Source organism: Bidens hawaiensis, unplaced genomic scaffold (genome assembly GCF_021521415.1).
Source record: "Bidens hawaiensis isolate Kalapana, Puna unplaced genomic scaffold, B.hawaiensis_p1.1 tig00022873_1, whole genome shotgun sequence".
NCBI classification, from domain to species: domain Eukaryota; kingdom Viridiplantae; phylum Streptophyta; class Magnoliopsida; order Asterales; family Asteraceae; genus Bidens; species Bidens hawaiensis.
Window position 1 is genome coordinate 230,100 of NW_027493568.1, and position 6,874 is coordinate 236,973.

Genomic DNA, 6,874 nt, shown 5'->3' on the forward strand with positions numbered 1-6,874 from the left:
CACGAGAAAGAAGCTTTAGAAAAGATGGAGCAGAGAATCATCTTATTAAAGTAGAAGCAGGACCAGTCACTAAAGAAAGACTATGTCAGGAGCTTCAGAGCACTTACGAAAATCATAATTGCCAATACTGTTCAAGCAGTACAAAAGAAAATAATAGCCCTCATCTTTACAGCTATTACTTTGACGAAGACACCAGAGAACTGGACCCAACACATGGGTATGTCGACTAGAAACGTCATGCATGACGAAATTATAAGGGCATTTTAGTCCATTGTATAAATCTTCTCCTCCTATATAAAGGGGAATGATTTTTAAGTTTAGGCATTGCATCCTCACATATCTTTTCTTTTCTCTCTACTTGTAATATCAATCATGTGTGTTAGTGAGTAATCTCCTTGCTAAGGAGAGTATTATGTAAGTACCAAGAAGTTCTTCCCTAGAGAAGAACAGTTGTGAAATAAATATATCAATTCTTATTATTCATCAAGTTCATCTTTAAGAATTTTGCAAAATCTGGAGCCCTGGAGCCATGAGAGTACCGTTAAGGCAGGAGGCCGTAGGGAACAAATTGGTTGGGTTGGTCACTTGAAAAATTCAACTTAAAAGGTTCACTTAGCTGGATAAGAAGAAAATATATGGTTTATTTTATGACTGTTAAATTACTTCAAAAGTATTTATTATAATATCTCCTTAAGCATTTTTACAAAAATTTGAACAAAACTCGATTAGTCTCTATCGAAACTAAATGATTTCTAATTAAGCTTAGTAAACACAAGACAATAAATAAAGACTTCATGTCACATTTAATACTGCAGAAAAATGGCCATCGACATTTTTTCTTGTCTTACGTCATAAATACCTATAAAATGAATTTAATATTCAAAAGAATTGGTGCACGAGACATATGCACATGTCTTTCTCCATAATTTCTGATAAAATGAATTTAATGTTCAAAAGAATTGATGCACGAGACATAGGCACATGTCTTTCTCCATAATTTTTCATAAATTGAATTTAATGTTCAAAAAATTGGTACTTAGACTATTCTACATGTCTTTCATCATAAACACACAAAAATTGAGTTTAACGCTCAATAAAATAGTTTTCCGACATTTATAAATTGCTTTCCGGCCTGAATGATTTCCACAGTTGGTAAAGAACTATTCGTTCAACTTTCTAAGATGATATGTAGATATAGTTTTTCTCAAGCCGGTTCCGGTTTGGATCAACAAAGTGAAATCTGTATCCGGTTTGGAAAAGTGAAAGGATGATGTTTGACCGGTTTAAAAGAGGGTGATAACTGCTGTTGATATCTCCATGGTGATGGCAATAGCATCATCCGAAACCCTAATTACATATATATATATATATATATATATATATATATATATATATATCCCTCAATTAATCCATCAAATCTCTACTCTACCCGACGCAGGTAGCTATTTGGATTTTAATTTAATATTAATACTCGTTCTTGTTTTGCTTCAAATTCAACATTTGTGGGTATGTTTCAACACTTAATTGAATCATGTATCTTTATTAAACTACTTCTGTCTTTCTTTCTTGGATATATATATATATATATATATATCATTATTATGTGTAGCCATCTATCCACATCAAACTTACTTCCTTCCTACAAGATTTCAATTTACTGTTGCGTTACCATTTGATCATTAACTGTTCTAACTCTAAATTAAGTATTTATTATTATACTTTGTGAAGTAGAATTAACATATCTTCCATCTGTTAATTGTTCTCACTCACTTCATCTCAATTCTGATAATGGTTTGCCCTAAATCACAGAAATTGATATTATGGTATGAAGGGCAAGCGTGTGCATGTGCAATGATGGTTTTTCCTCAACAAATCATTTACAACCAACATCGGAAAGAAGTAATTATGCGCACGCTACGGAGAATGAAGCTACTTTGTTTCTCTCTTTCTTCTGCACTTTGGATTTCCTTCAATTAATAGTTTTCTCCTTGCATCTTAAATATTTATTTAGTTTTTACAAATGAAGGCCGCGCTTGTTAACTTGAACTTTGATTGTGAACATGAAAGGTCTAGTTTTAAAATATATAGTTAAGGCGTGTCACATATCTTTTGATCTGTCTCACCTTCATCCGTATGAGACAGGTTGGTTATATAATTATCATATCCAGAAGGTATCTAAGTGTAATATTATATTATGTATAGAGCTCCTATGTGCGAAAGAAGGTTGAAGGGGAGGACGCTACAGATCTTGCTTCATCTATGCTTGTGTTGCTGTGTCATGGAAAAGGTAAGAACCTTTTGTCTTTGTATAGACATCAATTGGTAGCCTTTTTTGTTTGTTTATAATTGGACTGAGTTATGGCTTTTGTTGCATTTTTCGAATCCAAACACATTTGACAATACTGTGTTTTTTTTCAAAACGTAAACTAGAATCTAAATTTTGCCTCTGTGAATTTCCTAGTGTAATTTTTCTTCTTTAAAGTTGTTTTGTAAGAGTGCTCACATCTGCTGGCACAACTACCTCATTATGACCATATTAGAATCTTGTAATTTTTCTTTTAGTTTCCCTCGGTGGAGACTTCTTAGGAGATCACTCATTTTGGTATTGCTCCCACCTGAGCACGCTTTAATATGGAGTTTTCATCTGCCCAGCCAATGCACTCAAAACGCGTTGGTGATATTTGATGCATGGTGTTTCTTGTGAACCATGAATCTCTCATGGCCACGGCCGTTGTGGGATTTGTGTAGGGTGTTACAATATTACTAGTCTATTAGTTAGTAACAAGTTAGTATAGTTAACGTTCATTAACCAAATCTTTTGTTGAATAAATGTGTAGGTGTACTTTGATATAAGATTATTGTTGTTATAAACAATTTAGTTTGCTCTTTTACTTTCTACATTTATAAGATAAATATCAAACCCAAATTTGTTATAAGGGCCGAATCTCAAGCCCAATATCCGTCTATATATTTCCCCAATTTCTGTATACAAAACCCTAGAATCATAAGAGTGTTTCTGCCGACACGTCTCCAATCGTAAACTCTTCTTCTGCGGCTACCCTTGATTGATCATTCGATTATTCTTGTTTCGCTGAATAGTTGCTCGATTTGATCGGCGCACTCATTGTTCATTTTTTGAAACTTTGTAAGAAAATTCATTTCTTTATCTTTTTAAATTGATTTCCTGCATCTTTGTATCCGATTTTTGTTCTTTTTACAATGTGATTTTGACAAAGTTCCTAAGCGCATATATATTGCTTAATCAAGAAAATTTGTTGCTGTATTTGGATTGTCTTGTTTGTTATACTCTCTAGATTCTGATATCTGATAAACAGTGGGCTGGAATCCTGTCTTCAATTGCATTAGAGTCGAGATTTTTATTCTTGTTCTCTTTGTTTAATTAAATTAGGATCTACGTTGTGTAATTAATTTTATATAGTGTTAGTTTCAGCTTAAGCAGTGTTGTAAAGATCGGTTCTAGGTGGCGATTAATCCGGTCCTAGACGGATGCGAATTCACCTAGTCTAGTCAGGCTAAAAAATCGGTAATCGGTCCAAATAGGCCCACAACCGGAACTTGTTTTTTAATTTTTTTGTAGTTGAATTCAGTCGCAGTATTGGACCTTGGTTTTAACCTGTTAATCCCAGTTATTGTTTTTTTCACTAATTTGTTATGTTTATGTTTGAACTATATTATGTGAAATGTTAAATATTAGGTGAGCTTTTATATGTTAATTACAAGAATATATATAATTTTGAAAAATTACATGTAAAAATTTCAATCCGATTATTAATCGCTAGTCGGTATGAAGATACCCCACCTGCCTAATAGCGCCTAGCGAGTTCTATAACACTACTCTTATGATTTTATCGGTAGGGTTTACTTAATTAAGTATGTATCTATATATTATAAAAGGTTAATATTATTATAAAAGAAACCTTGTGTGCTCATTAGAAAACCCATAGGACCTTTCTTTACTGATGTTACAAGTATTTAACCAGTCAATGCATTTTGTTGACTTTACGAACTTTGTAAATTTATCAAGAAATTGCGATTAAAAGCTTGTATTGTATGTTGTTTTCTTCAAGAAGCCGAAGGCAGTTAATGTTTGTGTATTTTCCTTGATAAAGCAGATAACTTCATTAAGCCTAACATCCGAGGGAGATGCACTCCAATGCTTTAGCAACAAATATGAGAAAAAGAAATACTCGTAAAAAATCTCAACGAATCACAGAGCAATGTTCTGGTGCAAGTATCTGCGAAAACCTTGTCTGTAGAGCCATGATTTCTGGTCCTAACAAATTCTGCACAAGGTGTTCGTGCTGCATTTGCAAAAATTTTGATGGTGATGGCAAAAAAGATCCCAGCCTTTGGTTGGAGCGGGCACCGGATTCTCCCGTACGTTCATGTGGCTTATCTTGCCACATCAAGTGTGCCCTTGAAGACGGAAGGGTCGGGGCTGTTAATATTTGCCAGAGGACGCGGCTTGATGGTGGTTATTGGTGTTTTTATTGTGGTAACATCTCAGGAATACTTGGGTGAGCAAGTCCTCCTTGACATTACAACAAAGCGAAAAAACCGAACTGAGACATAAACCGATTTTGTGTTTTCGTAAAACTTGAACTTTTGGTTTGGTTTTCATTTTTACTTTTGAATTTAAGTCATTTTATAAGTAGTGTAACCCACATATTTTAGCCCAAATGTATAATAATAAGTTATTGTCAATTAACTAAAAGATTTAGGCCCAAGTATATTTTTTTGGGTCATTTTTTTTCGACCCATAAATTTCAATTCCAAATGTCTAAACCAAAGCAAAAACGACGATTTGGTTTTGTGTTTTTGTGAAACCAAACCTTTGTTTTGGTTTTGTATGTAATAAAAACTGAACCGAACAGAATTTATAGATTTTCTTTTGAATTTGAAGTAATTTATATTTAATTTAAAATTACATATAAATTAACAAAAAAAAATGAATATGCAGACTTGTATTTTAAAAAAATAATGAATACGCGCAGCTTGTTGCCCGTTTGCCCTCTGTCTTGATTTAAACTCTTTTTATGATAATAATGAATATGCGGACTTGTATTTAAAAAAAATGTATTAAGAATTTAATTAACAAAAAGATTCTGGCCCAAGTTTATTATTTTGGGTAAATTCAACCCAAAAATTTATGAAAAACTGGAAAAGTCGCAATCGAACCACAAAAAAAAAACAAAACTGAATAAAACTCTTGACTGTTTTCAAAATGTCAAAAGCTCCCCATGTACTTGGGATTTGTATTCTCTCTTACGGATGAAGTCGAATGTTTTTAGCTAAAATAAAATGGGAGCAGGTCAAACAGGTTGTAAAGTTGATGTTGGTTTTGTTATTATTGTAGTTGTTTGAAGAAGCAGCTTACTCTTGCCAAGGACACTCGCCGTGTTGCCCTCCTATTCGATAGGATAGATCTATGTGTGAAGCTTTTGGATGGCACAAGGAGGTTTCAGGACCTCCTTGAAACAGTAAAACAAGTGAAAAGACTTTTAGATGGTGAAGTGATCTCGTTGGATGGATCATCTTCCGATATGGCACCTAATCTCGTATGCCGACTCTAGGCCGCTGCAGAAGTTCGAAAACTGTGTGCTGCTGCACTTCGAAGAGTAGATGAACTTTCTGCTACACCAAGCCTGGGAAGCGAAGGTACGGTTTTATGAATTGTTAGTATGTCAAATAAGATTACAAAAATCACACTATTTCAATAATAATAATAATAATAATAATTTGTTTTTATGAACAAAATGATCAGGTCCAGATATGTGGATGCCTGATCAAATGGTCTTCCCTGGCACTTCAAATGCTGCTGGGGCGCAATCTACGTCACTTCAGCTGGACCTAAATGTGGCAGCAGAGCCTGAATTGGATGCAGATGTTGCTCCTGCTATGGACGACGCAGATCCTGTTTGTGTGCCAGCTGTCATTTTTCAGGCTGAGGTGGCTAGTACAGAGGCCCATGGTGTCGACTTGAATGAAGATGTTGCTCCTCTTCACGATTCTTATATGGGCAACACAGATCCTGGTTGTGATGTTTCTGAGAACTGGGCCTTACAAGGGACCCATGAGGAAGTGCTAGCCGTCAATGTTCAGGCTGAGGTGGAAAGAGAGCGGCCGGTCAGTAGAGACGACTTGAATGTCGTTGCTGCTCCCGTTAACGATTCTTCAATGGAGAAGACAGATCTTGGTTGTGATGGATCTGTGACATTGCCAGCCGTCAATGTTGAGGCTGAGGTGGAAAGCGTGAGGCCGGCACGTCCAGAGGTCCCTGGTAACCTTAATGGAAATTATGAATATTGTATGGGCGTGATACGAGGGCTCGAGGTTGGCGGGCACATCGCTTGTGAAGATAGGCAAAAACTGTTCACCTGGTTCAGTTTGGGATCAGACGCGCGCCAACGCAAAGTACACTTACATGATAGCATTCGGGAGTGACTTGAGTGCCTTAGCGGAGCAGCTGTTTGACTCATATGGAGGTGCCATACGAAACAGCTAAAAGCGTAGGATTGGGGGTGTGATAAGTAAACTACAATAGATACTTTGTTTGTTAAACAGTATTTGAGATATTTTACAAAATTAAACCGAAGCTAGTTTTAGTTGGTCTCTTTGAACATTGTTGGAATATAAAAACCACCCCACATTGACTGTGGATAGCATTGAATGACTCAGTACTTTCGAGGTTGGTTTGGCCTTACTTGATTAGACAGTAGGTTAATTGGGTGGATAAATTCATAAATATACACCAAAAGGATCAAGTATGATCTAGCACATGTCGTAAGCTTTGGGAGTTTAGGACCCAATGTTTTAAGACTGAAGCCTAAGGGGGTGTTTGGTAGAGGGATTT

At 35.5% G+C, this 6,874-nt stretch overlaps 1 pseudogene across 1 annotated transcript in view; it reads left to right on the forward strand.

The window, feature by feature from the left end:
- LOC143566360 (protein VERNALIZATION INSENSITIVE 3-like) overlaps positions 1-6,465 on the forward strand; it is a 27,536-nt pseudogene extending 21,071 nt beyond the window's left edge. Inside the window, exons 2-4 of the transcript XR_013141221.1 lie at positions 3,916-4,538; positions 5,378-5,679; positions 5,786-6,465. The product of XR_013141221.1 is annotated as a protein VERNALIZATION INSENSITIVE 3-like (transcript). The remainder of the gene's footprint in view (positions 1-3,915; positions 4,539-5,377; positions 5,680-5,785) is intronic.
- Positions 6,466-6,874: the final 409 nt, after the last annotated feature.